We start from the raw sequence: 13,177 nt of genomic DNA, 5'->3' as shown, positions 1-13,177 counted from the left end.
GCCCAGAGATCCATAATGGACTTGAACAGGTCCCCTGGACTCCATTGGCAACAGGGGCTTTTCCCACAGGCAGAGCTAACCGCGTCTCTCACTTCCTCCCAGTGCAATGTCAGCATCCCACCCAGTACAGGGGAGGAGGAAGAAGGGAGAGAAGCATCCCCTTCATATAAGTATGAAAAGTGATCTTCCAAACCTGAGCCGGGACTAAAGCATCCAGGTCAGACGTCCTATCTACTGTAAAAAAAGGGTGGTTAACCACTTTCCAGAAAAAGACACTATACCTCTGAACAATTGCCTGGAGTAGGTCCTCCAAAAGCTCTTTTTTTAAATTCGGCTTTCCTAAATTTAACTGTGACTTTATACATGACCCTACACTCTCTCACCTCCGCCCTATCTCGTGGTTGTTTTTTCAGTGCCAACTAAAGAACTTTACGGGTGTTTGTACAGTCTTTATCAAATGAATGATAGGGCATCTGAAGATTGTTCCTTGGTGACCTGGTGAGAGTATTTTTAATGTGAGAGCTGATTTTATCATATGACAAAATAGTATCATGTTGGAGAGCCACTATGTTCGGACAGGTCTGAAACTCCAAAGGGCAGGTCGGTATCAGCTCGCTGATGAGAACCGCAGGTATTATTGCACCACTTCAATCTTCATCCCCGAGCCGTTGACCTCACATGGGTTTTAAGACATTGAAGAGATGCCACCTGTTTGAATTCCCATTAAAAGCTGGTAACAAGAGGATTGTGGTTACTGGCAAAATCCCAGTCCACAGAAAATGGTTTAAGGGAAGAGAACAACCCCCAGCAACATATAATGATTGAGCTATTGTTAAAGAAGAGCAGAACTCCCAAGACATGGGGAGAGCAACATTCAATTACTTCCACCTTATAGGTTGTATCTATTTTCACAAACATTACAAGGCCCCTGCTCACAAACCCACATGATAATGGCGAGGCATTAATAGAGAAAGACACATATCCATTGACCGCAGAAAAGCAGCCCGGTGGCCATTACAAAAATTAACCACAATACAGTCTGCCCTAACAGACTTGGCCCACACCCTATCCAGCTCACCAAATGTAACATGATTATTTCATCATGTAGTTGCTGTCTAAAATTTGGATGGGCCCTTTCTGCAAGCCAATGTACAACCTTATTTTTAAGTTGTGTGAAATCCTCCTGGATTGACACAGGTGGAATATTAGCCAATACCACAACGTAAGGGGTGCATGCTGGTGCAAGGTGCGAAATGGCAGGATGGGTAGTGCAAATTTGGGGAGACTTCTTAATAGTTGACAGTAATGGACAGAAAGATCCCTGCGCTAGGTTGGGTACTTGCAAGGCCAACCTAGGCCCACCATCCGGGATTGCATTTACATCACTCCCTAAATGAGGTTCAACAGAAGTGACTGGACCGTTTTGTGCAAAACATGATCTGACGGAAGGGGCAGGCTTATTGTCTGGTCGCGATATAGCACCCATTGAGGTGGGATGATTCTGACTAGAGCTTGATGACGGTACAACAGGGGTCTTGTTGGCTTGTGCAATGATGGTTGGTGTACTTAAAATATAAGGAGGTCTACTCATTATGACTTCGAGCTGATCTCAAAGCTTAGCACAATTCCCACCCTATCTTCTATTGTAGCATGGTTAAGAGTTGTGCTATCCAAGGTCACTAAAAGGTTGGCTTCTAAGATACTAGGAACAATCTGTGTGTGGTACTCGTCTGTAGAGGTCACTTGGCTCTTCTTAGGTTTCCTTGTAGTATTTATACTGGGGCATGTGAGAAGGAAAGGTGCCTCTTTAGTCCTTCTCTTGGAGTTGGGGCCACACCTTAAAACACTTCCCCCTGGTGTTTCCTCATCCTGTGTAGCTGTCGCAGCAGCCAAAACCACACCATCCCTCGAGTTTCCTCCAGTTAAAGGTTCTTGGATAGCACAGTCCAGAGCAGTTCCTGCAATTAGGGGAGGGGAGGCCCCAACTGCTCCTAAAGAGTCCAACCTCTGTCTGAAGTGAGTGATTTGTTCTTCCACAGACGAGATTTCATTAGTAAGTACATCAACTGTATTATTTAAAAAGGATAACATTTAGCTACTGGTTCTGGGATGTTTAATCAGTAGAAATCCAGGCCTTTGCCTTCCTCTTCCCCATTGTACCAAATGACAAGCAGCTATTGAGTACACAAGCACTACCCCAGGCAGGGCTTGATGGGGTTGGCTTATAAACAATTCAGCAATTTAAGCAGAAACAGTACCTGGGTCCTGGGACGACAAAACGAAACACTGGAAGACAGCTGAAGATTTTAAAAAAAACCAAGAGGGGTGGCCCAGCCCAGCCTAGCCTCTTCCAGGATATGTTGGCCCGTCTTGGCCTGGACTTCGCCCAGGCGCGTCCCGCGCTGCGGGCTGACAAGCACACTTTTAGCGAGGTGCTGCTGAACCCCGCCCCTTTGGGCACAAGATGAGCTGGGAGACCAAGTCCCACCCAGCCTGTCCGGTAAGCAGGGACTTTGTCTTACAGCGGAGAGGGAAACTGCCAACTTGTAGAACACTGAACCATCAACTTTTGGGCAATCCCTCAGAGGCCGAGATGGCCAGCGATTCTTTTGTTCCGATACTTTGTTTTACCTGTGGACTGCAGGGGACTATTGCCACTAGTGCAAGGGAGTCTGGAGTTGCCTTTGGCTCTCAAAGGGCTTCCTCTTTCTGGGGGACCGGTCTTTGGTCTTAGACGAGTCGCAGTCATGGATTATCAGGATGGTTGCCACAGGTATCACGCCTTTCTTTTGTGCAGATCCTGTTGTCTCAGACTCAGGTCTCTTCTGTGTCCTCTGCTGCAATTCAGATAAGAACTGAGGTTCTTCTGACGGGGGTGCCCCTTAAATCTCAGATTTAGGGGTGAGGATGCAAGTAGCCAATGAGCTACTAGCACCAGTGGCTAATCCGCCCCTGAGGTGACCACATCTGGGGAGGTGTCACCTTTTCTACCCAGAACCCTCTATTCTGCCATTTTTTTAAATTGCAGAACCCTTCCTTAGCTGTACAGACCAGGTAGCCCACTCTAGAGGTGTTGCAAGCCTTCTGGGGTATAATCCTTTTGACTACACAATTTCCCCACCTTCCCATGTGCAAATGTGTCTGGGGGCATGGAGAGCATTGTTTTCTCCTCTGGGAGGCAGCCTGGGTACATATCAGAGGCGGTGTAAGCTTTGAAGCTCACCGCCTTGATGTGCCACTTGACTAGCCATCCTATCAGGGAAGGAGGCTTCACCTTCTTCCCATCCAGGACATTGTTTCTGGCTCTTGGGAGAGTTCACACCTCTTGGCAGGAGGTCAGATTCCTGTCTTGGCAGCAGCACTGCAGGCTGGAAGCCCAAGCACAGGAAAGTCTGTGGCAACCAGGTAGGTAACCTCTAAGTTAGCCACCTAGGTATATGCCACATCGACTCTGATATTGGAATCATGTCAGGAGTGATGAGGCACGTTGTTTGATATCAAACATGATCACTTATAGTAACACTTAATGGAAAAAAATACTCTAGGGGCACATAAGCTTGCACTTATATGTCCTCACCTTTAATATAATGCACCACTTTAGTGGTGACTGGCATATAATAAAAATAAGTGTATTGACCTTACCACACATGGTGAGGGCAAAATCAAGTTCGAGCAGTTTGCAATGCTCATGCAGTCGACAATGGCAGGACTGCTGTCATCTATTTACTTGGGTCAGTCATGGTGGCACCAACAGTGCTTCAGGCCCTGGTGACACCTTTAACTCCCATGCCCTGGATTTCCCTGGTACCATTTACCAGGGACTTAAAAGGGGGTTAACGTCCTTGCCAACTTGGGTTACCAATTCACCTGGCTCAGTTTTAGGGAGAGAGCACTCGCACGGGGGCCTGGTTAGCAGGCGTAAGTGCACTGTCAGAGTCAGAAACCAGCACCTAGTCATCCAAATGGGAGCAAAAAGTGGGGGGACACGTGCTGAAAGGCCAGTTTTTTCCACAAATCATTACTATTCAAAATTATTTTGTCACCCAAAATTGCACATTTAGAAAAAGCTTCCAGGTCTATCCCAGGCAACCTACTGGGTCGCTCTACTCAGAGTGTTACTGCTTCAGGGGTGGAGCTGCACGGGGTTCCTCTGGAGGAGATCTGCTGAGCCAGGGCTTGGGCTGATGAAAATATCTTTAGATAATACATGGGATTCAGCAATCCATGTATAAACACTCTCTAATTTCTTTATAATCAGCGACTTTGTGATTTGTGATTTGTGATTGTATTTGTAGAGCGCAACGGTCGCTCCGGAAGGAGCATCCTGGCGCTGTTCTGGAGGTATGCAGTCAGTTACGTAAACAGAATTAGATGGCGGCCATGACATAATCGTCTGGAAGATTAAAAATCCAGGTTTTCAATTGCTTCCTGAACTGGGATTCTAGAGTTTGGGACCTGAGGATTTTAGGCATGGAGTTCCAGGCTCTGGAGGACAGATAAGTCAAGGTTTTGCCCCCTTTAGTTTTGAAGTTGAACCTAGCTATCTTTATTTGGTTGTCGTTAGAAGATCGTAGGGTTCTGGGAGGGTTGTAGTGGAGGTAGCGCCTGGTGAGGTATTTAGGGCCTGTGCAGTGGAATGCCCGAAATGCGATGGTTAGAATTTTAAAGAGTATTCTTTTATGCAGAGGCAGCCAATGAAGAGTTTTTATGGCATCAGATGCTGAGGATTTCCTGGGCAGTTTTAGAACTAATCTGGCTGCTGAGTATTGTACACTTTGCAGTTTTTTTAGTGTAGATTTTTTAACTCCTGCCGTCAGACTATTGCAGTAGTCTAGGCGGGCGAGGATTAGAGCCACTGCTACCATCTTTCTTGAGTCAGTGGGCAAGAAGTCGAAGAATTTTTTAAGAGATTTAATGATGCCAAAGCAGCATCCAGCAACCTTCCTGACGTGTTGGTCAAAGGACAGCTCTGTGTCGAACAGGACTCCGAGATTCCTTGCTGTCGTAACGGTCTGGGGAGGAGCGGTGGAGGCCTATGGCCACCAAAGGCTGGGACAGAAATTGACATTTTTTCCCATTGGGAGGATTTCAGTCTTGCTGGCGTTACATTTAAGGTGATTTACTTCCATCCAGAGGAAAACTTCCTTCAGACAATTTTTGAGATTTAGTTCGGCATTTGTAGAGTTTTCCTCTAATGGCACGATGAGTTGCGTGTCATCGGCGTACGAAGTTACGAGTATGCCGAATGATTCAATCAGAGAGATGAGTGGGATTAGGTAAACATTAAAAAGTAGAGGACTCAGAATGGATCCCTGAGGGACTCCAGAGCGGACTTTCTTCTCTTTGGAAAGGAAGGGGCCCAAGGCAATGGTTTGGGATCTGTCTGTTAGGAAGGATGTTATCCACGCGAGAGCCACGTCTGAGATACCAATGTCTTTTAATCTGCCCAACAGTATAGAGTGGGAGATGGTATCGAACGCCGCTGTGAGGTCCAGTAGAATCAGCACGGAGTTCTTTCTTTGATCCTGGAGCAGCTTTATGGAGTCTGTCAGTTCAATTAGTGCTGTTTCTGTGGAATGGTGAGGGCGAAACCCTGATTGTTGGGGGTGAAGGACGTTGTAAGTTTCTATGTGGCTTTTTAGTTCTCTGTAGACCAGTTGTTCCGTAATTTTTCCCAAAACTGGGAGGAGTGATATTGGGCATAGATTGGAGAGGTCTGAGGGTGATTTATTATGTTTTTTCATCAGAGGTTTTACAATTCCTTGTTTCCTTGTGATGCATCTGGTTGCCAAATATAAAGAATAAACGTCAGAACTCAACTATTAAGTTAATACTGTCAAGTTCTGATATCACAATGCCTGCTGCCAGAGCCAGCAGCCGGGGTGAAAGGCAAGTCAGGTCACGGAGCATAAGTAAAGCAGCTGTTTGAAGCAACGAACACAAAACATTGTTGTTCTGTATTCTGCTCGATCCAGCTTACAGTGACAAGTAAAAAGAACATGATTCTTTTTTGCCATCCTTTGATAATTATTGAAAAAGGTACAAGCTACTGAAGCTTTTTGTTGGAAAATTAAGATTGACTTGTATTGAACGGCTTCTAATTTTTTGGGTGCAAACAATATTTAAAAGGCTAGGCTGTTCATGTGTTTAATTTTGTCCTAGAAATTTCAAACATGCTCTCTCGTTCATATGAAAGAGCTACGCACCAAGGTTTTGGGGGCCTCCTTTACAATGAACTGGCGTAGGGAAGCGCCGCGAGTCTTTCTGCTCTGCTGTCCTCCGCCAATTCGAAAGGGCAGGAATGTACCATATTTACAAGATATGGTGCACTCCTGTCCTTTCTGCCTGCACCGGTGCACAATTTGGTGCCAAGCGCCAACGCAGGCCCCCTTACACCATAGTGCAAGGTGTCTGCGTTGTTGGCAGGATTGTTTTAGTGCTGGAAGGGCCACCTTCCTGCACAAAAACTATCCATGGAGGCTTTTTCCTCTTCCTGTGTGTGCTGTACGATGCAGCACACTTGGAGCCAGATTTAGCAGTTTCTCACGCAGCACAGTGCAGCAGCCGCAAATGTTGCGCCGCACTCTGTGAGAAGGAGAGGGCAGGAGAGCACCATATCATTACTGGGTCTCCACGATTAGATCGCGGATGTTCATCGCCAAAACAACTTCCACTCTCCACAGCTGCAAACTAACCACGACTCTTCCGTTCAGATCAGCTGGCAGAGGCTACATAACCGTGACCATCTTTACCAATGGCACGGTCCTCATCCAAGCTAACAATGAGAACCTGGAAGCCTTCGACTCCATATTTCCCACACTTAGGTCAGCCCCTCCCACCCTCCCCATCCCCGCCTCTACGCCGCCTCCGACCACGACCACAACTCACAGTGAAGTCCGCGATACTCCCTTCCGCAACCCCTACCCAGTCCGTCAGGCTCCCCCTCCCCCAGTAATACCTCACCCTCCATGCTCAGCCACCCAACATCCGCAGGACACTCAATCCCCCTCCTCCTCCCCCTCCTCCAACCTCCTCACCTTCCTTAACACCAAGCTACGACAGCCTCCTACAGCAATCACCCCCACGCCAGCAGGCAGCCTTCAGACAACGAGCCACTTCCCCTCAAGTCTCCCTACATCCCTCAATCCACCCCTGTCCAAGCACCCCCCTGTCCTCCTCCCTTCCTCCCCCCTGTCTAAACCCCCGCCGGACCCTCCCCTGAACACCTCCCCCGTCCTTCACCCTATCTCCCAACCCACCCTGAACACCCCCCCCTCCTTCACCCTGACCCCTATCTCCCAACCCACTCAGAACACCCCCCCGTCCTTCACCCTGACCCCTATCCCCCAACCGACCCTCTCGAACCCTAGCACTCTCGGACCCACCGCAGATGCCTACATCCCCTTCCTTGAGGCCATATCAAAACGGCTCGCAGCCCTGGAAAACCAGGTCAACACTATCACCCATGGTCTTTCAGAAATCATCTCTAACCTTGGAATAGTCTGTAATCCCCACAAACTCTCCCCCCGGACCTCCCCCCACGTCAAAACGTCCTCCATTTCCTCTCCCACTCCAGTGGGCTCAAATCACCCGACCGCCAGGCCCCTTAGATCAAAAAACTCCTATGTCAGACAGGGAAGCAGCCTTACTTGCCGCCACTTATGACTCCTCCCCTGCGGAGTCACCCAAATCTAAAATTCAAGTCATCACAGGTCACCGGAAAGACCGACCCATCGTCAATACACAGAGATTACCAGTCCTCACCGCTATACCTAGAGAGACTAAAGAGGAAACCACCAGTAATCAGGAGAAATTCACCAATTGCCTCCTAATCAACTGCAGATCGGCTTCTCTACACGCAACGGACCTAGCCGAAGCCATCCTCACACACGACATTGACGTTGCGTTCCTCACGGAGACTTGGCTTAATAAGACATCCCCTCCCTGCCTAGACATGCTGGTTCCACCTGGCTTCTCCCTCATCTCCAAAGATAGGATTGAACAACGAGGAGGTGGGGTCGCTATCATCCACAAGGACAGCTGGAGCATCACAGAAACCGCTTCCTTCGAATATGACTCCTTTGAATGCCTATCCACTGTCATCAAGACAAAAGACAATGACTCTCTACTGTGCCACCTACTCTATCACCCCCCGGGCAGAAATAACGAGTTCGGAGACCAACTATCAAACCTGATTGCACAAGACTCACTGGGCGACTCCAAAAACTTAATTCTTGGCGACCTGAACATCCGGTGGAATGAGACCCACAACCCTCTAATCAAATCGCTATCTAGCCTCCTTGACGAGAACAACCTCACCCAACATTGTACTGAGGAGACTCATTACAAAGGAGCCACACTGGACGCCATCATTGCCCAAAAGAATTCTATCACGGTCAACCACATACTACCAGTTGACTGGTCAGATCATCACATGATCTTATTCCACATCAATCACCCCATCATCTCGCTTAAACCTCCGCAAGTCCCGCCTAAATGGTCGAGAAACCTCTCCCAAGTACCCCAAGACATCTTGGAAGGTCAACTAAGCGCTCTTCTTTCAAATAACACTATGCACCTCTCGACCAACGACCTCGTCGACCACTACAACTCGGGGGTAGTCGCCATACTTGACAATCTAGCTCCTCTAAAGCTCAAAAGAAACCGAACCACTCCATCCAGAACCTGGTTCACTGCGGACCTCAACGCAGAAAGAAGAAACCTAAGAACCAAAGAAAGAAAGTGGAGAAACAACCCAACCGCCATTCTCCGCCTTCAACTAAAATCAGCCCGTAGGAAGTACAACAACCATATCAAAAACAAGAAATCCAGCTTCTTCCGCGAGGCATTGGTCAAATCCAAAAACAGACCCAAAGAACTCTACAACATAATCAGACAACAAACAACAAAGCCCCTGCCCTCAACCCTACTGGCTTCCAAAGAACTCTGTGACAACTTTGCCAACTTTTTCATCGATAAAGTCCAAAAAATCGAACTATCTCTAGACATCAACAACCCACACCTCCAGAAGAGCTACTCGACCTCCCCAGTGGCACTCCCATCCGACTCCTTTCCCTCCCCCTGGCTAAGCTTTCGCCCCGTCCAGGAAACTGAGATAATCGCGCTGATCTCGACCGCCAAACCTTCAGCACACATCTCAGACCCCATCCCCCCATCTTTAATCAAACAAATGAAGCTTACCTTAGCGCCCATCTGGGGAAGAATCATAAACAGCTCCTTACAAAGCGGTGTGGTCCCCGATTGTCTAAAAATGGGACAAGTCACTCCTCTCCTGAAAAAACCCGGTCTCGACTCAACTGACTTGAACAATTTCAGACCAATATCTAACCTCCCTTTACTCTCGAAAACACTTGAACGCTGTGTACTCCTGCAACTGACGCAACACCTGGACAACATCAATCTCCTGGACCCCCTCCAATCTGGCTTCAGACAAGGCCGCAGCACTGAAACTGCGATGTTGAACATCATAGACGACATTCACGGATCTCTTGACGCTGACAAGTGCTGCCTCCTCATACTCCTTGATCTCTCAGCAGCGTTCGACACGGTGGACCACAAGCTCCTCATCATGACTCTTCAAGAAAGAGCCGGCCTTGGCGAGGTAGTTCTCAAGTGGTTTTCCTCTTTTTTACACAACCGTTCGCAACTAATAAAAATCAAGAACTTCACCTCCGATACCCAGCAAGTCAACAAGGGTGTCCCTCAAGGATCGGTGCTCTCCCCCCAGCTCTTTAACATCTACATGGAACCACTCGCTAAGTTACTCAGGAACGCCAACATCAACTTCCACCTCTACGCGGACGACACGCAGATTTACCTGGAAATTTCCTCTCTTAAAGACATCCAGAGACTCAACGATGTCCTAAATGAAGTTCAAGACTGGCTGACAAAGAATCACCTGAAACTCAACCCCGATAAGACAGAAACACTCCTCATCTCAAACAAAGAAGATAACCCTCAAATCATCGAGTGGCTAAAGTCGATCGATGCTCTCAAGGGTAACCTCACGCTAGCCGACTCCGTTAAATCCCTGGGCTTCACCTTAGACCCTAAACTAACCCTGTCAAATCACATTAAGAACTCGGCGAAAAGCGCTTTCTTCAACCTCAGACTTTTGAACAAAATTAAACCTTACATTCCCAACAAGGACCTCAAACTAGCCACGCAATCCCTAGTTCTATCAAGACTGGACTATGGGAACTCAATCCTAACAGGCATCCCCAAATCCCACCTGGCTCCACTAAAAACAACACTTCACGCGGCAGCAAGAATGATCACAGGCTGCAAAAAATATGATCACATCTCCCCGGCTCTCAAAGAACTCGAATGGCTCCCTGTGGAAATGCGAAGTACCCTCAGAACGGCCTGCCTAACCCACAAGGCCCTCCACACCGGCAAACCGGAATACCTGGCTAACAAGCTCAAAAAAGCAGGCCAAGCCAGAAACTTGAGAAGCTCTAATTCCCTGCTGCTCATCCTACCAAAAACCAGAAGGAAAAGAACTGCGGATTGCTCTTTCTCAGGAAATGCCCCCAAAATATGGAACGCCATCCCCCCGCACATCAGAACTCTACCGTCCTATGCAGAATTCAAGAGCCAACTTAAATCCTTGTACCTGATCCGCTCCCTTGGTTACGGATAACTTGGAGCTGCAAACGTCTCAGAATCCATGCGTTATTGTTGAATCCAGTACTGAGAAGCCCTGCTGTCCGAACTTTTCTTCTTTCCAAATTGTCTGTCGCCGATTGCTTTTATTGGGTTTGTTTCATGTTGTTCTCTTTTTCATGCCCACTACTGTGAAGCGCTCTGATACCTTCGGGTCTTGTTAGCGCTATAGAAAACTTCTAAATAAATAAATAAATAAATATCAACTGAAATATGGCACTCTCCTCCCCTCTCCCTGGTGCCGGTACAGAAATGTGTGGCCGTGCCCCTGTGCAAAGGTGTCTCCTTGAGTCTAGCATAGGTTTTGTACTGGAAGGATACTCTTACAGTACACAACACTATACTAAGGCTAACTTTAAACCTTTTCTAACTTTGTATCTGTGTTGTACAGCACACATGCAAAGTCAGGAAAGAAAGAATAAATAAAAGTATTTCTCCTTCGTGAAATTGGAGCTATTTTCTGACGCTAAACCTTGTCTACTTTTTGAAGTAAATAGGACTTAGTGTCAGAAACCTTGGATGATTGCATGGGAAAGCCCTGCACCACCCATGGTACGCCACCTTGGCATTAAGTAATGCAAAGCAGCGATATGCACTGCTTTGCATTACTTTCAAGTTATTTGTTTTACACTGGAAAGTAAATAGGTGAAAAAAGATTTTGTGTTGCTTTGCGTCACTTTTGTGACTCAAACACGGTGTTAAATCTTAATAAATAGACCCCATTGAAAGAGGGAAAACCAAGGAGAAATAAAGATATTTCTCCTTGTTACGCCTCCTCTGGGGAGTATACAGTTTTGACACATTCCCAGGTTTACATATCATTCTAAATCTGGGAAATTGTCAAAACCTGTGGGTGCTGCTTAGGAAAACCCACTGCAACGCCAATGGATTGCACCACTGATGCAGTGTATAGCAATGCAGTGACTTACACAGCATTTCCTTACACCATATCTAGAGACCATGAAAAGCCACACAATGTGACTTTACATGGCCTCGTAGATATGGGTCTGCACTTTGCGCCACCAGAGCGTCATAAAAAGTGATGCGCCGGCAGTGCAAGGGGCTTGTAAATAAACCCCTCAGTGTTTTGTGGGAAAATTGATGGTGTGACCATCTATTTTATGGGAAAAGTACCCCCTGCCGTACAGTATAAGGATATTGCAAGTCACCTTGAAGTTCCATAACCTTCTAAAGGAACTCATCTATAGGCCTTGTTCCTCTATATGGTTATGGAACTCATCTGTGACTTGTAATATCTTTATAATGTACGGCAGGGAGTACTATGTCCCTTATAAGACATTACAGAATTCAAAATGTCCAGAATTCCCTGAAGAATTTTTGTTCTGGAGTAATAGAAGCTGTGTTTCGTTTTTTTGCAATAAAATCACCCCAGTGGCATAAATTGGTGGTCAGTTGTCATATTTTTATTCCAGTCAAAGGCCTTATTTGCTCTGATATACCTCAGGGTTTAATTATTGGGTCAAGGAAGAGGGGCGCATAGGTAATATCATATCTGTTTTGTTTCATGTCTCATGATTGGGTGCCTTTAGCATGGGCGAGCCGAGCCCGGGTACAGGGCGCCAATTTTCTGAGGGGCGCATGGAGCTGTGTGCATTAAGGTTATGCCAACAGCTGCATCCTTGTCATCTTGCTCCAGCCTTGTCCCTGCCTATTCGTTTCTGTCTGATTTGCCAGTCTAAAGTGGTTTTAGTCCTTCATTATCATATCCGTGCCCTCTCTTCACCCTCTGACTCCTGCTGGCACAGATCCACAAAACCATCATCTGCGTGAGGCATTAAGCTATCTGTGCTTTAGGTGCCCTGGGGGAGGTCCGGAGACGTTTGTGTTCAGGGGTCAGTCCATGCTCATCCAGGTACTGACCAATGGACACAAAGGGAGCCCCTGCTGCCTCATTAAATTCACCACCATCAGCAAGGGCGCCAAATTTCTCTCTGCCCACGCCCAGGGCGCTATGTTAGCAAAGGCCGGCTCTGGGTGCAAACCTTGGGGCAGATTTACGTTGCCTGACGCATCTCTGCAAATCGGCAGAGATGCGCCAGGAAAGATACGGCACCCAAGTTCATCCTTGCGCCACCCATGATGCGCCGCATTTACAATGCGGAGCACCATGGCGCAGGAATGAACAGATGCGTGTCGCATCTTGGGTGTAAAGTTGGCGCAGTGCTGAAGTTGTGTTGCGTGCGGCACGCAACTCCAGCACTATTCCAACTTGTCCTATCTTTAACGTGGTGCGTCAAGCCTTACGCCTGCTTCAAGCAGGCGCAGGATTTTGACGCATCAGCGTTGGGAAAGTGACTCAGTGAAATCTCGTAGATTTCACTGAGTCACTTTTCAGGGGCGTTCCTGCGACAGAACGCCCCCCCTGTGCGGACACGCCCACATGAAACCTGACGCAGGTTTCATGTGGCGCAGGGCCTTACACCGTGACGCATCTCCATAGATGCGTCACGTTGTAAATGCCTCGTAGGGA

This window comes from Lissotriton helveticus, chromosome 10 (genome assembly GCF_964261635.1).
Source record: "Lissotriton helveticus chromosome 10, aLisHel1.1, whole genome shotgun sequence".
NCBI lineage: Eukaryota > Metazoa > Chordata > Amphibia > Caudata > Salamandridae > Lissotriton > Lissotriton helveticus.
The sequence above is the reverse complement of the archived record's forward strand: the minus strand, read 5'-3'. Positions refer to the sequence as shown.